Raw genomic sequence first — 26,079 nt, 5'->3', positions numbered from 1 at the left:
GTGCCGGTGGTTGAGGCGGTGCCGGCTCCGTGAGAGCTATTAAGTCTCTCGCCGCCGCGAAGGTCTCTGGAGTCGACGGGAGGCACTGTATCACCGCCGGTCTCGGTGGAGACGCTATCTGCACCGGACTCAACAGCCTCGGAGCCGGAGTCGACGGTGCTGGAGTCACCTGTTTTCGGTGCTCCACAGGCAGACGCGGCTCTACCCCCGGCACTGGGGGAGCCGGCGTTTTCGGCACGGAGGTCCCCGTCTTATGGGCTTTTTTATGCCCCGGGGATAATGACCGGCGCCGAGGCACTTGTTGTGCTTGCGGTGCCGACGAGGTCCGGTGCCGGGGAGGCTTGTCCGACGCCACTCGCGTGGTCGGCAAGGCCGGTGCCGCCGGGGCACTGCGCACCGAGGTGCTAGGTGCCGGGGCCTGACTCGTTGATGGAGCGTCCGGACTAAGTGCCGCCTCCATAAGGAGTTGCCGGAGCCGAAAGTCCCGCTCCTTCTTGGTCCTTGGTCTGAAGGCCTTACAGATCTTGCACTTATCTGTTTGATGGGACTCTCCCAGGCACTTCAGACAGGAGTCGTGCGGGTCACTCGTGGGCATAGGCTTAGCGCAGGAGGCGCACTGCTTGAAGCCGGGAGCGTTGGGCATGAGCCCGGCCCCGCGGCCGGGGGAGAAAGGGGGAGACTACCCCCTTAATCCCCTGAACTACTATAACAACCGAACAATTTTTTAAAACTATTTAACTATAAACAACTAGAACTATAACTATAACTGTGAATAACTAACTAAGCTAGGGAGAGTGGAGAGCAGCTATGCCGTGCTCCACAGTTCCAACGACCATCAGGGGCGGTAAGAAGGAACTGAGGGGGCGCCGGGTCGGCTGGGGTATATATTCAGCGCCATGAAGGCGCCACTCTAGGGGGCTCCACAGCCGACCCGCCGGTGTTGCTAGGGTAAAAAATTCTCCGACGATCGTGCACGCGGCGCGCACACACCTAATGGAATGGATATGAGCAAGCACTCGAAGAAGAATAGAAGATTACATTCTACATTCTTAACTACGATCAGCACCTGGAAGGAAACTTTTCAGGCTTTGTTGATTTAAATGGAAGCCTTAATGGTAAGCCTGGACCATAATTTTAGCAGGCTTTTAGCCTTAAAGAAAAATTAAATTCAGGTAGATTTCATTACAGGTGGATGAAATTTTCATCTTTATATTCCAGCTGGATATTTAATTTCCCTCCCACTTCTGCCTTTTCCTCAAATAGCACACCTACTTTCCTCCTCTGTCCCTACTCGTGTGTCTCTGTGTATGGACAACTGTATTTTTGACTCTTGTGTATATCTGAACCACAGAAGGCAAACTATTTGACCAGTATAGACAATTAATACAGTGTAAATTGAAACAATTTCTTAAACATTAAAAAATACATATTTAAGTTTCAGTGTGAGCAAAACTTACAGGGAAGTTATGGTAAATTCAAATCTTTCTTTACTCACTAATGATGAACCACTCCTAAATGTTAAGGTTACAATACAAATAGATGAAATTAAGTGTAAAGCAAGGCAATGCACAGGTAAAGTTTAGACTACTTCAACTCAGTCCCACTGTCTTAGCCAGGGGTGGGCAACCTATGGCACGCAAGCCGATTTTTTAATGGCACGCTGCTGCCTGCCGGGGTCCCGGCTGCCAGCCCCGTTCAGCCCGCAGCCAAACCCAGGCTGGCAGTGGGCTGGGCGGGGCCGGCGGCCGGGACCGCGGCAGGCAGCAGCGTGCAATTAAAAATCCTGCCCGGCCCAGTCTGCTCTTCTCCGCCCCCCCACCCACCGCTCTCTCCTGCGGAGGCAGGGAGCAGAAGCTTGATCCTGCCAGCTGCTGCTGCAGAGCAGCCTCCACCAGCAGTCAAGCTCCCTCCTCTCCCTGCGGCCAAACAGCTGATGGCCCTGGAGAGGGAGGGGGAGAAGTGGAGCCAGAAGTTGAGCTGGAGGGTGGAATTAGGGCATAACCCTAACATAAGAGCTGCTCAGGGCAGGGGGCTGGGAGCATCCCAACTCCAGCCCACACCATCAGCCTCCTGCCCTGACTCCTAAACCCCCCACAGCCCTCTGCCCTGAATCCTGCATCCCCCACACTCCCAGGCCCCTGCTCTGGCCCCTGCTCTGACCCCTGCAACCCCCACAACCCCAGCCCTGACTCCGGCACCCGCCACACATAACCAGCTCCCCCACACTCCATGCCCTGACTCCTGCACCCCCCTCAGATGCCCCCAGCCCTCTGCCCTGACTCCTGCACCCTCCTCACACACCCCCATTCCCCTGCCGACTCCTGCACCGACTCATGCCCTGACTCTTGGACATCCCACATCCCCACCCTCACCCTGAGCACCAAACGGAAGCTCCTGCACCCCCCCCTCCCGTCCCCCATTCCCACCTGCACCCCTCACACCAAATGGGAGCTGCCCAGGTAAGAGCTCCACACCCCAACCTCCTGCCCCAAACCTGAGCCCCCTCCCTCATTCTAGCTCCTGGCCAGACCCTACACCCCAACCCCCAGCCTGCTCCTTCACCCCCAGCCCTCTGCTCAGTGCACTCCCACCCTCAGCTCAGTGCAGAGAGAGAGGAATAAAATGGGCTAAAACCAGGGAGAAGGTAGGTACCCACTCTGTGTAGGCAGGCCAGGACCCCAGACCAGCAGTGGGCAGGAGCCGGCGGATGAAACCCAAGACCGGCAGCGGGCTGAGTCCCGGCCGCCGGTCCCGCTCAGCCCGCTGCCGGTCTAGGTGAATGGAACCCCAGGCCGGCAGTGGGCTGAGCAGGCCAGCAGTGTCAGATCAGCATTTTAATTTAATTTTAAATGAAGCTTCTTAAACATTTTGAAAACCTTGTTTACTTTACATACGACAATAGTTTAGTTATATAATATATAGATTTATAGAGAGAGACCTTCTAAAAACGTTAAAATGTATTACTGGCACACAAAATCTTAAATTAAAGTGAATAAATGAAGACTCGGCACACCAATTCTGAAAGTTTGCCGACCCCTGGTCTTAGCTATTGAAAAACAGGACATTTAAAGTGATTTCGAGTTAAGAACAGAAAAATCAAGGATTATGCTACAAGTCAAGCCTTTTGTTTATATGTTTGTGATCATTCTAAATATATTTAATCTCCAATTTCACAGTATAGGTCTGTAGTGTAGACCTAGCCTAATGGTGAAAGCCTGACTCCAGTGAAGTTTCCACTGATTTCAATAGGACCAGGATTTAACCCTAAATATTTATATTTTAATATAGATAAATTCATGGTGGTTAAGTCCATTAATGGCTATTAGCCAGGATGGGTAAGGAATAGTGTCCCTAGCCTCTGCTTGTCAGAGGATGGAGATGGATGGCAGGAGAGCGATCACTTGATCATTGCCTGTTAGGTCCACTCCCTCTGGGGCACCTGGCATTGGCCACTGTCGGTAGATAGGATACTGGGCTAGATGGACCTTTTGTCTGACCCAGTACGGCCGTTCTTATGTAAATGTTCTTTCAGGTCTGTAACAGGGCGAGAAAGAGTTGAGCAACTTGCAGGCTAAAAACCCAAATTTAACCTTTAAAGACATATTAGAGAAGTATATAAATGGTAATTAGGGTTATATATGCTATACCTAGCATAGCCATGTTAGACAGACTAGAGCTTTGAAATGTAAACTTTTATTGTTAAAGAATTGGAAGAAGATAGTGATTGTAGTGGTCTGTTTACCTATATCTTGTTAGACGTTAACCATGTAACCAAATGGTTCCTGTCTAGGACTGTATTCTGTTAATTCATAGATCAAAAGGAAATATTAACATTTAGCTGAATCTTGGGTGTAATAATGTCATTGTCTATATGTCTCTTCACAGTAAACTGTCTATAAACTGCTTAATGGATAATAACTACATGGATTAACATAAGGTAAATTACCAGTGCTGTTTAGGAAATACAGTAAAAGCTGTCTTAACCGGCCCTTTATCAACCAGAAAGCTCTATTAACTGGCATTTCTGATCTCTCCCAACACAAATCTTCAATCTAATATATTGCCCAGGAGGTTATGCAATTGCATATTCTGCACTCTACTTTTATGCAAAAGAGGCAGAAGACAAGCAAGCAAGCTAATATCAGGGATTTATTCAAAAAAGCAGCTTCCAGGGTGTGTCATAGGATCATTACAGATTCAGCCCAATCTCCTATACCTTCTACATCTACAATGATAATTGATGTTGATAATGATGACCCTGAGACACTGCAAGATCCTGAAATGCCTTCTGAATCATCAAATTATGTTCAGTATAGTTTTAGTGTTGTGTGTATTTTTAGTGATCTGGGTGTACACCATGCACTGCCCATAGTGATATGTAGTGTCATAAGATAACCTACTGTATAGAAAACTTTCCCTGCACTCCAGCTGTAGGAATTATGATACCTACAGACAGATTTCACAATGCATGATAGAAAGGGGTCATGACCGGGACAAACTGCAGTGCAGGGTCAAAGTGAAGGAGCTGCGGAACACCTACCACAAAGCACAGGAAACAAACCACCACTCTGGTGCTGCACCCATGAGCTGCCGGTTCTACAAAGAGCTGGACGCGATACTTGGTGACGACCCCACCTCCACTGTGAAGGCCCCTGTGGATATTTTGTTGGCTCGCGTGCCAGTTGACAGTGGACCGAGCCAGGAAGAGGAAATCTTGTATGAAGAGGGAGAGGGGGACCCAGAGGCAGAGGATGACTGGGAGGCCAGAGATGCATGCAGTCAGGAGCAGTTTTCTACCCCAGAGGACCCTAACCAGTCACAGCAGTCGGATCTTGGCGAAGCGCAAACAGGAGAGGAGGCTCCTGGTAAGTGGATCTGATTTTAGGAATTGCTGAAGTGATTTTGGGGGGAAGGAGGGTTGCAGAAAGCAGGTTTGTCTCCCACCTCATGCCTAGACTGAGCAGCGGAACAGGCTGTTGATACACTCCCTCACTTCACGGGAATCTCCCTCAGAGATCTTCAGGAAACTCTCCGCTGCCGCAGGTTCCTCAGCAGAACTGTTTTGTTTCTTGTCTCAACAACGGTAACTTTCCCATGCCACTGTGCCATCACGGGGGTGGGGGAGAGACCATTGCTGCACACAGGCAAATCACATAGGGGCCAGGATGGAAGCCACAGGCTTGGAGAAGACCCTCCCTTGATTCGCTGCTCACCCTCAGTAGTGAGATATCTTTCATAATGATCACATCCTCTGGAAAGTGTGCAGATAGGAATGATTATCAGGGCCCCCTACAGTGCTGGCTCTCTCCAAGAGCCATGTGCCCAGTGTACAGCAGGGTCCGGGAAGAGTGATTTACCCTGCCCCTGCGGCTACTCACCATTTTGGGGGTCTTGTGGCTCATGTGTGCTTGCCTGGGGTCAGCCAGCTAGTGACAGGTGTGTGAGTACTGGCTGTGTTTTAAAACACTGAATCAGTGTTGTCTGTGTTGCAAACAATGCTGCTTCTGTAAAATGTAGCATTGAAACTTCACAGAGATGACCTTGGGAACCCAGCCTCCCTCTTTGTTATCAGTGGCAGAACTGGCTACACAGAATTAGAAAGCGGCCACGAAAAACTAAGGAGGACTTTCTCTGTGAGGTTACGATGCACTCCGCAGCCGAGAAACAGGAATTGAAGGTGTGGCAGGACAGCGATAAGAAGGACTGAAAGGAGAATGCGGCACACCAGAAAGAAGCCACTGAGCGGCTCTTAAACATTATAGAGCACCAAGTGGACGTGCTGCAGGCAATACTAGCTCTTCAAATCTAGCAGCTCCACACCCGCCCTCCCCCGCAGTCGCTTTTGCAAAACTCTTTCACACACGCCCCCTACCCCCACCCCACCCTCTACCCCCACACACTGTTATCAACCTCCTGGCTCCACTCTCTACCCGCAGCATTCCACTCCTCCCTCCTCACAGTCCAGCACTGTGGATTCCCACTAACCACTGCACTCAAAACCCATCCCGCTCCAGTTTGGCCCTGTTGAAGTACAGGGAGTTTGAGATAGAGCAGAGATCTCCAAAGTCTTAGGCTAATGCCATAGCCACTGGCCATCCTTCCTCTCTAGGTACACCTCTACCCCAATAGAACGCTGTCCTCGGGAGCCAAAAAAATCTTACTGCGTTATAGGTGAAACCGCATTATATCGAACTTGCTTTGATCCGTCGGAGTGCCCCTCCCCTCCCCCCAAGCACTGCTTTACCACATTATATTTGAATTTGTGTTATATCGGATCGCGTTATATCAGGGTAGAGGTGTATTTGTTTCTTCAATGGCACCCCTTCTCTAGTGCTGTGGTTGGTCTTTGCAATCAGATGTGTAATCCTCTCCGAAAGCAATGAGGAGTCCTTGTGGCACCTTCGAGACTAACAAATGTATTTGGGCATAAGCTATTTATGCCCAAATACATTTGTTAGTCTCTAAGGTGCCATAAGGACTCCTCGTTGCTTTTACTGATACAGACTAACACAGCTACCCCTCTGAAACCTCTGTAAAAGGAAACTGTGTGGTTTGGGGGTCTACTGCCCCCACCCCCCAAAACCTTCTGAAAGACAGGAAACAAAAGTCTTGAGCTAGCCAGATCTTATTCTGGCATCTTAAAACCAATCACCAGATTCACAAGTATATCCCCAATAAACTACAGTAATGACTAAAAGTAAAAGGCCAGATCTGGAGCTCTATTCACCTCAGCCCTCTCAGTCCATTGGGTATAAAATCTCTGCTTCTCAGTAGTTTGTAGAAATTGTTTCTGTACCCAGCAAGTTGCCTGGCCTTAAAAGCACATTCTGATTGCTCTCTTACTTTCTCCTGAGCCAACCCCAGCAATTCCAAAATGATTTTTCAAAGGCTCTTATAACAAGAGCAGCTAGAGCTAAAACAACAATGATGTAACTGTAGATTGTTAAACGCTTCAAACACTGGTTTCGAATGGCATATGACAGTAATCTCAGTTCATGATATGCCAGCTGCTACAATAATGTCAGAACTGAAATAGGAAAGGCAGCAAAGCATGTTAGGAAAGGAGTGTTATTTTTAAAAGGTGTGATGTGATGTTTTATAAACTGCTATTACCAGAAATACCTCAACAAATTACAAATGCTTTCAGGACCAGGAAACATTTCTGAGCATTGACCCATGACCAGTGAGAGGACAAAGTGTCAACAACAAAAAACATATATCCCTCCTCTTGGTGATTTATTTAATAAATTATAAACAAAATTGCTATTCTTCTGGGTATTTCAACTAGTCATCTTAAATTAGCAAAAAACACAACTTGTGTGTCTTACTAAAATAGTTGTAATGCTTAAAAATGAGAAAATGGAAATGGGAAGCAATCATCCAACATTAAAAGCAATATAATAGCACAGGTGCACGTTTGAAAACTAAGCTGATCAGTTTCTATACCAGACACTTTTTTCTATGACTTTGCATGGAGTTTCTTTTCTCAGAAAAGACAAATCTCATTTTAGCTGTCCTACTAACTGTATTTGCAGTGCTAGATAGAGACTATTCCAGTACCCTAAAAATCAAGACAAATGCTGAAGTAAGTGTAACTCCTCCCATTGATTTCACTGGAAGTTAGATCAAACCCTCAAAGAACACATCAAGACATCAAGGTCACATGGTATTAAAGAGAGTTTGTGGCAAATCTAGGTAAATTTACCTTCCCAGTTAAAGATAGCATGATTTTCAGCTCCCTTTAGCTGAAGTTGTTCAGCATTTATAGATACATTCAGAATTAGCACACTATAACAAACCTACATAAAACGTTCAAGATGTTAAGAAATACCATTTCATTTGGTGGGGGAGGTGAAATCACAGTCCACACAGTAGTACGTTTCTCCAGTTTCCTTTTCTGGGCTCTCTAACAGATTCAAGACAAATGCAACCGAACACAGTCTTGCCACCCCACAGGGACTTGTTTTAGCCCTCATCTCCAGGACTGTATTATCCCTACAGCCCTTATTCTAGAGCTTCATAGCCTTCCCCTGGCTGTACCAGGAAGGTACCCCTATCAGTCAGAAGACCTGAGATGGCTAAAGAGATCCTTTTATTCACTGACCTTGTCTCTCGCCTGTCTCACCCACTGTTCAAGAAACAGGAAACCTTATATCTAGGGCCCTACCAATTTCACAGCCGTGAAAAACGTGTCACAGAATATGAAATAAGCTCTTAAAATCTTATCCCCCTGAGCTGCTGGGAGTGACTTGTCCTTCCCCTGCACGGCCACTCTGGAAGGGGGGTGGGGGGTTGGAGGATCAGACCCATCTCCAGGTACCTCCCCTGCTGCAGGAAGGTCCGGTGCTTGCAGCAGCCTCAGAAGTTCCTGCAGCCGGAGGAGGCTTGTGGTCCAATCTCTCCCTTGCTGCTGGGAGTGCCCCAGACAGGGGCTCCTAGCTGCTAGTTCCAGCTGGGCTGGGGAGGGACAGAACTTGTCCTTCTCCTGCACGGCTGCTCTCAGGGAGATCAACCCCTGAGCTTCCTGCAACATGAGGAGGTACACGGAGGTGGGTCTGATCCCCTACCTGAGAGCAGCCATGAAGAGAAAGGACAAGTCCTGTCTCTTGCCGGCCCAGTCAGGACTAGCAGCTAGGATTCCCTAGCAGGGGCACTCCCAGCAGCACAGGGGAGATCAGACCCACCTCCATCTCCAGGAACCTCCTCCAGCTACAGGAAGCTATGCGGCTGCTGCCTTCAGAGCCCAGCTCTGAAAGCAGCACAGAAGTTTGGGTGGCAATCCCATGAACCCCATACAACAGGTTTGCAACCTCTTCCCCCCCCCCCCCCCCAAAACCCCTTTTTCGGTCAGGACCACCACAGATACAACACACTGAAATTTCAGATTTAAACATCTGAAACATGGAATTTTCAAATCCTATGCTGTGAAATTGACCAAAATGGACCCTGAAGTTGGTAGGGCACTACTTATATGCAACTGCCTGCAGACACATGATATCTCCCAGTGTTAAAGAGCCCAAGGGCTGTAACAAGTGCATGTGCCCTAAGACTCAGAGATTCTAACATCTCTCAACATTGTTATTTTACTGTTACATGGTACCAAGAAATCTATTCTGACAGTTCGTGACAAAGGAACCACTAGCAATGCTGCTTAACAGATGGACATGCAACAGGCTGAAGACTTCCGCACTTGCTTTTTGAGCATATTCACTTATTCGCCAGAAGCAACTGTTAATCTGAAATAGGTTTAAACAGTATTTGCAAGCATGCTGTATAGATGCTGATTTCCAAAATTATAAACAGACTAAGTTAGAGTCCCCTTGTCTCATGGCACTGACAGGCTGAGCAGCACCTTCATCACATAACATGCCAGCTGACTGGCAAAATCGCAACTTCCTATTTCGTTATTTTGTATTATATTTAAGACAATTTAAAATTAGCACTGATTTACTCTTCTTTGTACTGAAAGGAAGTGCAGCTTTCTTTTAAACATTGCAATGTGTGCTAACTGGAAACAAATCCACCAGCTGCTGCCCACTCCTCCTGGGCAGTTTGCCTGCATCACTGGCAATATGCTCATGAGAACACTTTAAAGATACCTGTATAATTTCTCATATAAAAAGGTTTCATTACATTTTGATCAGTTGCTAAATGTAGGAAATAAAGCTATTCCAGGAAAAGGGGAATGTCTAGATTTACTATGAATGGCTGAGACACTAAGGGAGAAATGGCCCCTTGGGATCTCACAGAGTCAGATTTTCATTTGTAAAATGTTTGAAGTGCACGTTAGACATTTATTGATGCCTCCTTGGAATTCATGTACAACTTTCTAGCACGATGGCTATTTCTATATGTGTCAAAGTATATTTTGCATTGACTGCTGTATGCTCATTCCTTAACAACACATACCTATTTCAAAATTAGAAAATTTCCAACAAGAATTTTTCACTTGATCAGAGCTCAAAGAGCCGGGAACTCTCCATACAAGATATAATAATTTTCAGAAAGGCAGGGGAATATTTTTATGAGTGCACCACAGTACAAGGAAATATCTATCTTCGGTACTTATTCAGCCCCCATTACTATAGTATGAGACCACCACAAAGTCTTTTGTGTCTTTATCTTCACAACACCCCAGTGAGGGAGGAAAGTAATACCCCCATGTTATAGTTGCAGAACTGACGCACAGAAAGACTAAAGGCTTGTCTACACCAGTGATTCTTAACCAGGGGTACGTGTGCCCCTGGGGGTACTCAGAGGTCTTCCGGGGGTATTCAGCTCATCTTGATCAGTGTTTCTCAACCTGGGGGTTGCAGCTCCAAAGGAGGGGTATAGGACAGGTTATGGGGAGTCACAAGTGCAGGGCCGACATTAGGGGGTGGCAAGCAGGGCAACTGCTCTGGGCCCCATGCCACAGGGTCCCTCGTGAAGCTAAGTTACATGTTTCAGCCCAGCTGCCAAGTACTCAGGTTTCAGACAAAGCTCACAGTGAAAAACAGGCTCAAGTATCACATTGGAATATAAATATTATACTTGCATTTCAATCAATTTATTTTATAATTATACAGTAAAAATGAGAAAGTGAGCAATTTTTCAGTTATAGTGTGCTGAGACACTTTTGCATTTTTAGGTCTGATTTTGTGAGGTGAAACTCGGGGTACTCAAGACAAATCAGATTCCTGAAAGGGGTACAGTAGTCTGGAAAGGAGGAGAACCACTAGTCTACACTGTAGAGCAGGGGTCGGCAATGTTTGGCATGTGGCTCGTCAAGGTAAGCACCCTGGCGAGCCGGGCCAGTTTATTTGCCTGCTGACGCGGCAGGTTCGGCCAATCGCGGCCCCCATTGGCCGCGGTTTGCCGTCCCAGGCCAGTGGGGGCGGCGGAAAGCCACAGCCAGCACATCCCTCGCCCGCGCTGCTTCCCGCCGCCCCATTGGCCCGGGACGGCGAACTGCAGCCAGTGGGGGCCGCGATCGGCCAAACCTGCTGAATCAGCAGGTAAATAAACTGGCCCAGCCCGCCAGGGTGCTTACCCCGTGCCAAACGTTGCTGACCCCTGCTATAGAGCCTTGGCCAACATAACTATGCTGGCAGAGCCCCCTAGGTGTTGACACAACATAAGCCAGCAGAAGTTCCTCTGCCTGCATAGCTACATCACCGCCCTTAACAACATCAGGGATCTACAATAGGGGTTCTGCCAGCAGAGCTACGTCATCTAAGGATGCAATTTTCTCCACACTCTTAGCCAACACAGTATGCCAGCTAAACTTCATAGCTTAGACTGGGCCCAAGTCACTTGCACAAGGTCACACAGAAAGTCTATGGAAGAGCAGGAAATTGAACCTGGGTCTCCCACACCTCCAACTAACACCCCAACCACCAGACTATCCTTCCTCTACCCTGTACACCTTAGAGGGCATTATACCTCTGAAAACCAAGAGGGAATATCTACTCTAAAAGACAGAATTTCAGTTTTCACACACTGCACCACAGAACATGAAAGACTATGCCAGGGGCTAGCAGAAAGGCAACCAGACTGGGTGGCTCCAGTAGCCTGCTGCTATGGGGAGGTTTGGCCTGCAAGACTCTAATAAATGGCTGAATCAAATTGGCAGATACCAGTTCAAAGAGGACTGATCAGACTACACAAATACACCACTACCTCGATATAACGCGACCCGATATAACACGAATTCGGATATAATGCAGTGCTCGGGGGGGGGGGGGGCGCTGCACTCTAGTGGATCAAAGCAAGTTCGATTTAACGCGGTTTCACCTATAAAGCAGTAAGATTTTTTGGCTCCCGAGGACACTGTTATACCGAGGTAGAGGTGTAGCTCATTTCAAACCAGCTTGCACTGTACATTAATAGGTGTTATCTTAAATTGCTTTGTAATAGGATACATATCTGGAGTGGAGGGTTGTTGTTTTTTTTCTTTGCCCTGACTTAAAAGACCACTTTCGTGTTCAATAAAAACATGATAGTTAAAAAGTGTTTAAAGGAAAGCTCAAATATTGCTAAAAAAAGCAACTTACCAGGAGAATGTCTATGCTATTATTTGGGGTAATGAAGTTTTCCAGCAATTTTCTTTAAATATTTCCATTTTCTACTCAAATTATATTAGGAAGGACAATTAATCAAGTATTTAACTGTACTCAAAAGAACAGTAGTCCCTCAATATTACAACTGCAATTTAAGATTTTCTTAACATTTGAATACTGTGTATTTTTGTTGTGTTACATGAAATAGACTGTATGCATTCCAAAATCTAAAACGCATCTTGATGCATGTCATTTAAACTTTAGTTCCACGGCGCTTACTAGCCAAAAAAGCTTATTAAAAAGTGCATTTATCAGTTAATACTCTGCTATTCAGTGATATTAATTCCAATTTCCAGTTACAATATTCTTTCTGGTACTATTTCTGGCAATCTGCCAAACAAGTGATTATAATATTTTTAGGATTTTCCATGATGTGTTAGTTATAGCGTTTTTTTTTTCATATTGTATTGCTACACAGGAATTTGTTAGTCTCTAAGGTGCCACAAAGACTCCTTGTTGTTTTTACATTAAATTGTGTTCAGTACTTCTCTAACAATATGTCACTACTATTTCAGAAACTTTCTACACATCCATACATTTGGGGCACATTGCTTGGTAAATGTAGTCCCAATTGGTGAAATAAAATAAGTTGTTCTCAGCAATTTGATATGGTAATCAACCAATGTATTCTTTAAATACGAACACATGTACTGAAATCAAAATATAATGCTACTCAGCACTTCTCTCTGCACAATGCATTAGCATCAATAATAAAGTCAATATTTCTCTGAAATAATATTTATTACCTTATGCGAGTTTACACTGCAAGTATTCAGCACACGATACTGTATGATGAACAAAAGAAGTGGCTCTTATTTTAACAAGATTTCAAGAGTACAAATGTGTAGGAAAAACAGTAGACAAGTTTAACTTCAAAAGGCTAAAATGATTTTTTTTTAATGAAAAAAACTTAAAATCTGCAGTTGTTGGCACTCATCCAGGGAAAGTCTCCTATTTGTTCCATACAAGTGGATTTTTCTAGCTCTGTTTATAAGTGTTCTTTATTCTTTGTCATTCCTTTAGCTAATTCAGATGTTTTACTAATTACATGGAATTTAATTAAATATCAATAAATGTACTATTTCAAATGTTTACCTACTCATAAAAAGCACTTCTCTGGCAGCAATTTATGATGTAACAATGGGCCTTAAGGAATCAGAGCACTTAACGCAAATTAGAAAGGGGTTCAATGCACAATGGAATCTGGCATCTATATTCCAAGAACAACTCCTTAGAATTTATGAGGCTGACATAAATGGTGATTGTTTTAAGACTGCTGACGAGATCTTCAGAGCTGCCCTGCATGTAGTTTCCCATTACCTCTACAATGTTGGTTGTGGAAAAAGTCCGTTCCCCTTTTCTGCACATATGTCAGAGATATTTTAAAACACAAATAAGCAGCATCATTTGTTGTTTGTCTTGAAAGAATATTAAATATCATGGAATTATATTACTAGAACATGATGTACAGTTGACAATATTCAACAGTTTCAGCCTCGCGGGGAGCACTGAGGCTCAGGGCTTCAGCCCCATGGCTCCGTTCCTGGCTTCTACCCCACAGTGTGGGCCGGGACTCGGGGCTCCCCATGGCTCCACTCCCAGTTTCAGCCAGGGGAAGGTGCACCAGGGCTCAAGCTGGGAACAGAGACATGGGGCTGAAGTCCTGAGTCCTGGCGCTTGCCCTGGTCTAAATCCCTGATCCCCATTGCTCCTGAGGGTCAGAAGCCCCAATCCCTCCCTCCAACCCCATGGCTGCACCCCCAACCCCCCATGGCTGAAGCCCTGAACCCCAGAACTAAAGCCCCAATGCAGTACAGTATTTGCTGTTTTGTTTTGCTTTTTCGGTCTCCCCAGCTGCTTGATTACTTCCAGATCCAAACGGTGGCCAGTTAACCGGTAAGTCCATAACTCTGGTGTTTGTATCTTTGAGGTTCTACTGTACCCTGCTTTAATGTCTCCCAGAGGTCCATCCATCTCCTCCTGAAAACTGTTTGGCTTGGTCTTCTAACATTTTTAGTTGTCTTATATTCTCTACAGTTAAAAGTCCCATGTTACAGACTCTCTCCTGTTACTTATTGAGAACTGCATGAGGTTCCTCCAGAATGTTACCACTGCTTCTTTAAACAAAGAAGATAGATGGGAAGAGAGCATCTAATATTGCATTAAGAGAAGTGATATTTCCACTACAATTTAAGTTAATTTGTCTGCTAGGAACTACAAACTCACTTCTATTCCATACAAAGCAATTAAGAACACCTGCTAAAAGCCCTAAATATTAAACTTAATGTGTTTTGTTTTACCTTCTTAAGCAATGGTAATAAGTTTAGGAACCCTCATCTTCAAAAGGTAATAAATATGTATACATTAATAGCTCAACTTAAATGGCCCAACTCCGGAAGTTTTAACTTCAGCCACATATTGTGATAGTCACATATAGGATCAATGAGTCTTGAAAGACTATAGGATACACCAATTCAAAGCAGCACAAGATCCTGTCATAACAGATGTAAAACCTGCACACATATCTCCACTGGTGCAATGATCAACACCTCCCGCAACATATCTTTGAAGTGTCCTACAGATGCCTATCACAACATGTGGTATACCTCATCCAGTGCAGCAAGTGCCCCAACAACACCTATGTGGGTGAAACCAAACAACACATTCTTAAATGAATTCACACAGAACAATAATACAAGGCAAAATACACCATATACCTGTAGATGAGCACTTTTAATAGAATGATCACTCCATGTTTGACCTCTCAGTCCCTGGCCTCAAAAGAAACTTGCACAGCACCTTCAAAAAACTTTGCTAGACACCAAACATCACAGACTCAATAGATACTGATTTTATGTCTCATTACAACAATCTATAACCCACTAACTGCCCTTTGTCCTACAACTGCAGAAGTGTTAACTGCCCACTTGGTCTTAAACAGTCTATTGCAGGGGTCAGCAACCTCTGGAACGTACCCTGGCGGGCCGGGCCAGTTTGTTTATCTGCCGCGTCGGCAGGTTCGGCCAATCACGGCTCCCACTGGCCGCGGTTCACCACTCCAGGCCAATGGGAGCGTTGGGAAGCTGCGGCCAGCACACCCCTCGGCCCGCACCGCTTCTGGCAGCCCCCACTGGGAGCCGCGATTGGCCAAACCTGCCGACGCAGCAGGTAAACAAACTGGCCCGGCCCGCCAGGGTGCTTACCCTGGGGAGTCGCATGCCAGAGGTTGCTGACCCCGGGTCTATTGCAACGTATGTTAACTCTTTATGCTTAAAAATCTGTTCCACCTTGTGCTCAGTGTCAGAGTCAAATACCTTTCCCATACCTCTCCATAGGGAGAAAACTTGTTCACCTTAGCCTCTAAGGATAGAGCAAGAAGCAATGGGTTTAAACTGCAACAAGGGAGGTCTAGGTTGGACATTAGGAAAAAATTCCTAACTGTCAGGGTGGTTAAACACTGGAATAAATTGCCTAGGGAGGTTGTGGAATCTCCATCTCTGGAGATATTTAAGAGTAGGTTAGATAAATGTCTGTCAGGGATGGTCTAGACAGTATTTGGTCCTGCCATGCGGGCAGGGGACTGGACTCGATGACCTCTCGAGGTCCCTTCCAGTCCTAGAATCTATGAATCTATAAACCTGAAGAAGAGCTCTGAGTAAATCTGTCCCCTTCATAAACACCAAACTCACTTTCTCTTTTTCATATCCTGGGACCAACAGGACTTCAGCACCATTGCAAATAAATTTACATTTGGCATAAAACCCAAATTTTATTTATAAACTTTTGTAAAACCTGACCAAGTTTTTTTTAATCTTTATTTTGTTTTAAGCTCCAATTGCATATTCCCCAGCAGTATTTGAAATCCAAACATGAGAACACTAAGAACTCCAAAGTGTTCATACAACAGTTTCGAAAGTGAAACTGACTTAATTGATTTATCATGGCCAAGAGAAAGGATACTCAAACAGTAAGAGCTGTAAACTGGATTTTTAAAATGTTTAATGTCTAATAATCCATACTTGTTAACAATTTTAACAAGGACATAGCTATCAAATGATTTTCTGTTGACAGTGTTCCTATAATACATCCTACCCCCACAAATATGCTGGTGGGGGAAGCAAGCAAGCAAAGAGGTTTTTAAGGTCAGGCTTGACAAAGCCCTGGCTGGCATGATTTAGTTGGGATTGGTCCTGCTTTGAGCAGGGGGTTGGACTAGATGACCTCCTGAGGTCCCGTCCAACCCTGTTATTCTATGATTCTATGAATCTGGAAGCCAGGTGCACTAAAAGCTCACAGAAAGCAGCCAGTCGAGACACCCGTGACTACACACATAGCAAAGGCCCCAGTACAGGCTGCATGAAACTGACAGCCCAGTGCCGGCGGCTGGGCAAGGAGCGGGCGGGAGGCACCCAGGGGCCCAGCACACAGACACACTGGGACAACTGCGGTCGGGCTCCGCTCCCCGCTCTGCGGAGCAAGAGCCGCTGCCGATGCCCCTAAGCTCCGGGGAGCGTCACCAAAGAGCGCCCCAGACCCTGCGCACCGGCCGGGTGAGCTCATCCCCGCTGCCCAGGGCGGGGGAGAAGGGGCAGAAAGCGAGCGAGGATTCAGGTCACCAGCGACACTGCAGTTAGGGAAACTGAGGCACAGGAAGGGGGCGGTGACGCCGGTTATACTCAGCCCTGCGGAGCGAGCGCGCCCCACCAGCCAGGCGGCCACAGGGCTGCGGGCTCCGGGAAAAGCCGCATCCCCCGCCGCCCCGTGAGCAGGAGAATAAAGCCCCCACCCCCGGGAGAACAGGACACCCGGCCCCAGCGCGTCCCCGCTCCGAGCTGAGAAGACCCATGGCGGGGCCCAGCCGCCAAGGCCACGTAGGCACGGCCTGCCGCCCCCTCCCACGAGATCCTGACCGCTCACCTGCCTTCCGGCTGCCGGCGCGGCTGCCGCGAAGAGCACAGTTCTAGACGTGCGACACTGCCGCAAAGCGAGGAAGAGTGGGAGGGGCCAGCAGAGGGAGAGCGATGGGTAGATCCGACGGAACGCCACGCCCCCGACCCCGCCCTTCGCACTGTTACGTTCATCCCGTATTGACCCTTCCCCACGCGCAGCCGCCTGCTTGCTGATCCCGACTCGCAAAGAGAGACCTCCCTGCTCCGTGCAGTGTTCTCCAAAGCGCACTGCCCTGCTGTGCCTTACCCCGCTATCCCTGTCCCCTGGTGTGCCCTACCCCCGCTATCCCCTTGGTCCATTGCCACACCTGTCTCCTACCCCCGCTATCCCCTGTCCCCACTGCCACACCTCTCCCCAACCCCCCGCTATCCCCTGTCCCCACTGCCACACCTGTTCCCTACCCCCGCTATCCCCTGTCCCCACTGCCACACCTGTCCGCTACCCCCGCTATCCCCTGTCCCCACTGCCACACCTCTCCCCTACCCCCCGCTATCCCCTGTCCCCACTGCCACACCTCTCCCCTACCCCCCGCTATCCCCTGTCCCCATTGCCACACCTGTCTCCTACCCCCGCTATCCCCTGTCCCCACTGCCACACCTCTCCCCTACCCCCGCTAGTCCCCTGTCCCCACTGCCACACCTCTCCCCTACCCCCGCTAGTCCCCTGTCCCCACTGCCACACCTGTCCGCTACCCCCGCTATCCCCTGTCCCCACTGCCACACCTGTCCCCTACCCCCCGCTATCCCCTGTCCCCACTGCCACACCTCTCCCCTACCCCCGCTATCCCCTGTCCCCACTGCCACACCTCTCCCCTACCCCCGCTATCCTCTGTCCCCACTGCCACACCTGTCCTCTACCCCGCTAGGCCCTGTCCCCACTACCACACCTGTTCCCTATCCACTGCTATCTTCTGTCCCCAGTCACACCTGTTTCCTATCCACTGCTATCTTCTGTCCCCACTGTCACACCTGTCCGCTACCCCTCGCTATCCACTGTCCCCACTGCCACACCATAGGTAGGGTACAGGTGTAGGTTCAAGGATGGTCAGTCATCATTCTTTAGGGAAAAACCTAGCTAGGGTGAAGAAGAAATATCTTCCCTGCCCCCCCATAATAATGCTCAATTAGATGTATTATGGTGGGGGAAGTGAACCCAGGATACAAGCACGCAAACTCGTATTACTATAAGAAGCACCTAGCTCAGATGCAGGCAAACTTTTTTGCCTGAGGGCCACATCGGGTTTTGAAAATTGTATGGCGGGCCGGTTAGGGGAGGGGAGAGGGGGCATGGCCTTCCCCCCCCATCCACCCACCCCCAGGACTCCTGCCCCATCCAACCCCCCCCCAGTTCCGTGATGGCCCCCCCTGGACCTCTGCCCCATCCACTCCCCCCCACTCCATGTCCCCTGACCGCCCCCAAAACTCCCACCCCTGACTGCCCACCCGCCACCCCATCCAACCCCTCTTCTCCTTCCTGACGGCTCCCCGGGGACTCCTGCCCCATCCAACCACCCCTTCTTCCTGTCCCCTGACTGCCCCCGGAACCCCTGCCCCTGACTGCCCCCCGACTCCCCATCCAACCCCTCCTCTTCTTCCTGACTGCCCCCCCCGGGATTCCTGCTCCCATTCAACCCCCCCTGTTCCATGCCCTCTGACCACCCTGAACCCTATCCACACCCCCACCCCCTGACCACCACCCCGAACTCCCCTGCCCTCTATCCAACCCCCTGCTCCCTGTCCCTTACCATGCTGCCTGGAGCACTGGTGTCTGGCGGCTCTACAGCCGCACCGCCCGTCTGGAGCCAGCCACGCCACCGCGCAGCACAGAGCAACGGGGCAGGCCGGGCTCTGCAGCTGCGCTGCCCCAGGAGCTCACAGCCCCGCTGCCCACAGCATTGTGCCGGCAGCAGCGTAAGCTGAGGCTACGGGGGAGGGGGAACAGTGGAAGAGGGGCCAGGGGCTAGCCTCCCAGGCCAGGAACTCAGGGGCCGGGCAGGAGGGTCCCACAGGCTGGATGTGGCCCGCGGGCCGTAGTTTGCCCTCCTCTGACCTAGCTGGATAAATATTAACATTCAGAGTTAGACTAGTTATTTCTGTCTTCAGTGTTACCATCCTCTGAAATATTTAGCATTGCCCCTGTCAGACGGAGGATAGTGGACAAGATGCATCTTTTGTCTGTTTTGTTATGACAGTTACTGTGTTCTTGAAATGCAGATGTATTTTATGTATATGCTTGTATAGACATGAGAGATATAGAAAGACAGTCCAAGCACACAGATAAAGGACTAGACTCTGCTACAAACTGTCTGCACAGGGGGCTTGTGATGGGCTAGACAAGAGGGATTCTTCTTGAAAAGCAACATTAAAGGATTATGTCCACATTTGTCATCGACTCTGTGGCTTCCATTGACATGAAATGAACCAAGACCATCCTTCCAAAGAAAGATTTTAGAAGGCAGTGGTTCACTAGATGTTCCATGAATTGGATGCTTTCTCCACATTCACATATTGGGCTGTCCTTCATTTTTCATTTGTGTAGCCAGGTAATTGTAATGCCTGTGTGAGGTTTTTATGTAGTTCACCATGATCCGTATTTTAAGTGGCATGGTGAGGCCTGGTGGTTGGTCTTTAGGATCTGTGATCCAGTCTTGATTCTTGATCCCACTATTTTCTGACAGCCTCCACCACTTTTGTCTTTTGGTAACAGGCCTAAGGTTTTGAGAGTTTTGGCCATTAAGCAGAAGGGGTTCCTGGATTTAAGGAGGCATCTTCGGGCTTGGTGGGGGCAGGGGGCTCGGATTGGAGATCTTCATAGATGGGCAAGTTTGGGTTCATTATCATGCAGTTATATTCTTTCTATCTTGCATCTGTGAAGGAATGGTGATAAAATATTTGTGAGGACAGGCAGACAGATTGTCAGAGTTGACGTTAGCAGTCCTGTGATAAATCTCATAGCAGTGTTCAGTTGTGTGATAACAAGTTTTATATGTATGCTATCTGCCCATACTAACACATGGTATTCAACTGCTGAGAAGACCAGGGCCAAGGTGTCTGTCTTCAAGTTGTGAGCATCTGCTCCCCAACTGGCCCCAGCTAATTTTGTGGATTGTATTGTCCCTCTTCTTTTTATTTTGGGGAAGGAAATGGCAATCTTCATGTGGTTCTCCCTGGTAAGTGCTTCAGCAAGACCAGTGCCATCAACATGGTCACTGAACATTGACCGGCAGTCTTGAAATCTAAAAAGCAGTGCCAGCAACAAAGAGGTTAAAGAACAGCTCTGGGGTCAGGTGGCCATCTGGGGTTGGAGGAGGAGCCTTAAAAGGAGCCCCAACTCAGAGGGCCCTAGGGAGGTGGACAGACTTCTCATTCTCAGTTCCCAGAGAGGAGCACAGCAGACTGCCTAGGTGCTTGTGAGCACAAAGCAGTAGGACAGATAACTGAAGGATCCTGCTAGGACATAAGGGCTGGTGCTGCTTTTTATTTCTGTTAATTTTGTTTTCCATTGCTATGTGGGGAATTGGGAACAGGGCCTTAACCTCAGAGCAGACCCCTGCTAAGGAGATGAGCCCTCCTGGGAAAGAAGCAAGAGGTCTGGAAAGATAAGTCTTAACTGCTTGCTATGAGGGTCCCTGAGCTGGAACCCAGGGCAGAGGGAGTGATGGACTAGGTTCTTCTACAGACCCACTGTGCAGACCAGCTTGAACACGCTGGACAAAAATGGTTGGAAGGCCTACTGGGTATCGGCCTAGGCTGCTGACCTGATGTAAGGTCCTGGGACTATTGAGTTAAAACCCTGGCTTACCCCAAAAGGGACTGGCTGGAGGGCTGAGTCACAAGGTGATTTGGCCACCAGTGGACCTAGATGGCCAGAGTTCAGAGAGAAAAAACGCTGTGACACCACTGAGACCCGGTATGCCTGGGGCAACTCTAACTGAAAATGCCAAGTTCAGGGCAGGCTGCTAAAGGGGGAGCAGATAGTCCCAAAACTGGTGGTTACCACTGAAGTTAAACTCACCAACCAGTCACAAACTCTGCTTCTGATTCCCCACACTGGTTATCAAGAAGCTAAAAAAAGAAATCACACAGCCTCCTTTATTCCATTCCAGTTCTCTGGCTCCCAGTCAGCACCTAAATCCAGTACAGTGAGAAGTTATTTAAAAACTCTGTTCACTATACACAATGTTCTTCTGACCCCAAAGGGTCAGTCACGTTACCAGGTCAATATTAGTTTGTGTCTTACCCAAAATACCACGCTGCCAGACAATCCTTTAGTGTCTAAAACTAAAGGATTATTATAAAGGAAAAAAAAAGAAGAGAGTAGAGTGTTTAAATGGTAAAGCAATCAGATACATACAGAAGTCCATATATCAGGTTCTTAGCAGATTTGGTGAGTTGCTGGCTTGAAATTCTCTCTGGAACACATCCAAAGCTTGGATGGGTCATTCAGTCCTTTGTTCAGAGCTTCCTTTGTAGAAAGTTACTCCAGAGGTAAGAAGCAAGAATAAAGACAAAATGGAGATGATGCAGCTGCCCTTAATATTCCTTTTGCCACATGGCTTGTACTTCCTGTGTCCCAAATGCAAGCTTCACAGCACATGGCATGGAAAAACCTTGGAGTCCCCTGCCCATAAGGATGTCCCTACAAAGCCCTGCTGACTCATAAGGTATAGCCCCTGGCTTCTTTCAATGGGTTCTTTGTACAGCTGATGACTCTTGATGGGCCATCGAACAGTCTAGCTAGTGCTGATGCCAATCTGTCTGGGAGTATCACACAGCACAAGTTTTGAAATACAGATATACATATCTATAACTCACAATACAGAGGTGATATAAATATATAAACCAGATTATTGTACTTGGCAAATCATAACATTTTCACAGATACCTTACATGCCATATCTGGTCAGATTCCTTGCATTTATAATATTGGTATTAATAATATCATGAAGTGTCTCCCATATTTCATACAGCGTTACAACCACACCTAGCTGCAAGGTGGCACATCATCTGGTGAGTCACTTTGTCACATTGCCAAAGCATCCAGATCGCTATCTGGAGATTCCCTAGTGTCATAGATAGGGCCCTACCAAATTCACAGTCCATTTTGGTCAATTTCACGGTCATAGGATTTAAAAAATAATAAATTACATGATTTTAGCTATTTAAATCTGAAATTTCAGTGTTGTAATTGTAGGGGTATTGACCCAAAAAGGATTGGGGGGGGTGACAAGATTATTTTAGGGGGGGGTTGTGGTACTGCTACCCTTACTTCTGAGCTGCTGCTAGCATTGCCTTCAGAACTGGGCAGCTGGAGAATGGCGGCTGCTGGCCAGGAGCCCAGCTCTGAAGGCAGAGCTGCTGCCAGCAGCAGCGCAGAAGTAAGGATGGCATGGTATGGTATTGCCACCCTTACTTCTGCACTGTTGCTTGCAGAGCTAGGCCTTCAGTCAGCAGCTGCCACTCTCTGGACACCCAGCTCTGAAGGCAGCAGCGCAGAAGTAAGGGTGGCATTGTATGGTATTGCCACCCTTACTTCTGCACTGCTGCAGGTGGAGCGCTGCCTTCAGAGCTAGACAAGGGTGGCAATACCGTGAAACCCCTCCCCCCCCCAAAATAACCTCGCAACCCTCACACACACACACACAACTCCATTTTGGGTCAGAACCCCCAATTTGAGAAACACTGGTTTCCCCTTTGAAATCTGTGAAGTATATGGTAAAAGCACACAAAAGACCAGATTTCACTGGGGGAGACTAGATTTCACAGTCTGTGATGCATTTTTCAAGGCCGTGAATTTGGTAGGGCCCTAATCATAGAGCTTGCTATGCTGACTGTAGTCTACACATCCCTGTAGCCCTGGCTACCAATCACTAGAAATCTCTAATTTGTATATGGTCCCTTAGAGCCTATATCTAACTATCATACTATAAAATTTGTAGGTTTAAAGTATGCCAAATATGCACAGAATGAGCCTCAAAATCAGTGATCCACAACCATTTGATGACAGGTTTCAGAGTAGCAGCCGTGTTAGTCTGTATCCGCAAAAAGAACAGGAGTACTTGTGGCACCTTAGAGACTAACAAATTTATTTGAGCATAAGCTTTTGTGGGCTATAGCCCACTTCTTCGGATGCATAGAATGGAACATATATTGAGGAGATATATATACACATACAGAGAGCATAAAAAGGTGGGAATTGTCTTACCAACTCTGAGAGGCCAATTAAGTAAGAGAAAAAAACTTTTGAAGTGATAATCAAGATAGCTCAGTACAGACAGTTTGATAAAAGGTGTGAGAATACTTACATGGATACCATTTGATGGACACAGCTAGCTCTTCACTTTTTATCATGTAACTTCATAACAAGCAAATGATCAAGACAGAAAAGTATGTTCTAAAAATGGAATAATTTATATATCAACAGTATGGTGTGACTAAACCACAAATAAAATGTCATCACTTAGAGTTGATAAAGAAGGCATATTCGCTATCCTCCTATGAGCTGTTCTGTTTCTATAGCACAGTGCATGCTATAAATATTGACATGATCACTTTTTAATTTATACAAGATACAATTTTTTTATGTTTGAATGTAAAATTAGTTTAATCTGTCAAATAACAGATTTTCCTTCTATTGTGACTACCGATGCATTATTGTACTGGGGATTGCACTAGCCCTAAAAAGGCAAAGAAATTATACAGTTTTAAAAATAATAAAAATGTACAAGAAAAAGAATGAGCATCTAGGGATAGGTAGGTAAATATTAAAATACAATCACAGTTCATACGATCTCTTAAAAAATTAGGTATGAAGAAAATTATATTGCTTATTCCAAAACCAAATTTAACTCTGTCCCTGTATTTCCCACCCAGCCTCATCCTATAGACCTGAAATTCTTATCCTAATTCATATTTTCAATATAGGCTACAAACTATTATACACAATCCATACACCCAACCACAGTCTATCCTTCAGTTTACCCTCTCATTTTTAGAAACACTGACATCTTGCTTATTACCCTCATTATATATATCATAAACTTGATTACATTGTACTCTCCATGCCCAGCCCAGAGGCAAGCTCTTATATCCCCTGCATCCAGTATGGTTAATTTTTTTCTTCGTTTGTATTGTGATAGAATCCAAGGACCTAATCAGGACTGGGGCCTTATGCTAGGCTCTTGTACAAACACACAGGAAACATGGTTCCTGTCATGAATAGCTTATAAATCAGAAAAAACAAACTACCTCATCTGTCCTACTTAACTAGATTGGAAATTCCATTACACATTTGCATGTCACCCTTTCCTTATGAATCAGAGACCTCACTACAGATACTATATGTCTACCTTCATCCAATCTATTCTGCGCATACAAGTCACTGGCCTCAGTAAGTCTCTCATCAAACCTGGCCAGTATTGCTATAAATGAGGCTTATTTATCATAGAGGAAAGAATGAAGTACATACATCTGCAGAATGTATTCCACTTTTGTGGTCAATAATATAAAAATGTTCTAAAATTGTGGTTATGTTATCATATAATGCTCTTCTTGTTAGAGTAAACAGCTCTTCAGGGACAGAGTTAAGGTTATTTTTGGAATATTCAATAATATATGACGCATTACGTGTGTATATATGTATATGTAAAAGATTTAGGAGCTGTGCAAAGTCTCTTGTTCCCCTGGAGCTCACACTGTTTTCTGGATGTCATGAGTTCACAGAGACTCTATTTCATCCTGCTTCTTATCTTGCTGTGCTTTGAAGCTCTGTATTTTCTATGGGTCTTCAGTTTCCCCTGCCTTGCACTACTCAGCAGAACTTAGAAGTGTGCCACTGAGCTCTCATTTCTCCCTGTCCCTCAAAGATCTAAAGTGAACAGTAGGTCACACTTACTTTATGAAGCATCAACTCTACCAAATTATAAGCCCATTTTTGTAACTGATTTTTATTAATTAGCCCGCACCCTAAATTGTATTATTATCACTCATATGTATGTATAATTTGAAGGTTTACAATAAAGCTGTTTTTCAGCTAGACTCCAGGTAGAACCAAAAACACGAGACACTGAGTAAAATTTCAAGAATGTCGTTTTTATGTATCCTCATTTAGGAATGGTTTGATCAATTACCTTCTTGCTTTCCAAAAAAAATTGTAGTGTACCCTGAAAGTAATCACAAAAAATACTTTTACTGGAGCTGCTTCTCAGTGACTCCATATTATAGGTAAATGTTATGATCTGTACTTCAGAAACAGCTTGGCCAATTTTCTTCATATGTTCTAGAATAAGAAGCAGATAAGAGCCATGTTATGCTGAATCTGTTGCTTCAAACAGCACAATTGTTAAATTAAGTACACAAACCTGCAAATTGAAAACTAAAGATTCCTAAATGAACACTGGGTCATTTAAGAAGTGGTTAATTTATTTATATAACCTTTTCCGTTTTTATTTTTTAAAGTTTGAATGTATTTGGATAAAGTAGTTATGGACAAGTAGCAGCAGGAGAAAGGGGACTCTGTATTAAAGGAAACTGCGGTGATAAGCTAAAACAGCCAAATAATGTAAATTCTGAGATGAGCCTATGAGGATCTTGTTCCTCAGGAAAAATTCCTTCAGTTTTTCTGATGATGTTGACCCCTAATCCCATTCCCCCTTTATTGCCTTTTGTGTGACCTCATTAGCTGTATATCAATAATCTTTCTTATCTAAAACTACTGACCACCGTGTCTTGTCCTGTGTGTGTTTGTTGTGTCTTATTCAGAGCCTGTTCCTGAGAGGTGCTGAGGACAAAGTCAAAAGGAATTGTAAGTTCTCATCTTATCTCCGGATGCTCTTACAGCCCCAGCCAACAAGACTGCTGGCGCTAGGCATAACCAGACTAAGCAATTGCTTAGGGCCCAGAGCAACTCAATGAACCCCCTTTTTGCCTTTTTAGTATGTGTTGTGTGTGGGGAGACCACCCCCTCAAATAGTCCTGCTTACGGTCCCCAATGGGCTGGCACTGCCTCTGGTCTAGAAACCCTTACTCAG

At 46.4% G+C, this 26,079-nt stretch overlaps 1 protein-coding gene across 2 annotated transcripts in view; it reads right to left on the bottom strand.

Annotated features, from left to right (window-relative positions):
• The window catches only part of ASCC3 (activating signal cointegrator 1 complex subunit 3), a 508,554-nt gene extending 491,463 nt beyond the window's left edge, over positions 1–17,091 (bottom strand). For both annotated transcript variants that reach the window (XM_054023229.1, XM_054023231.1), the window contains exon 1: positions 17,019–17,091. The gene's annotated coding sequence lies outside the window, so the exon portion shown is untranslated. The remainder of the gene's footprint in view (positions 1–17,018) is intronic.
• Positions 17,092–26,079: the final 8,988 nt, after the last annotated feature.

The sequence above is a fragment of the Malaclemys terrapin genome, chromosome 3 (assembly GCF_027887155.1).
Source record: "Malaclemys terrapin pileata isolate rMalTer1 chromosome 3, rMalTer1.hap1, whole genome shotgun sequence".
NCBI lineage: Eukaryota > Metazoa > Chordata > Testudines > Emydidae > Malaclemys > Malaclemys terrapin.
This window is presented reverse-complemented; position numbering and strand designations above follow the sequence as displayed.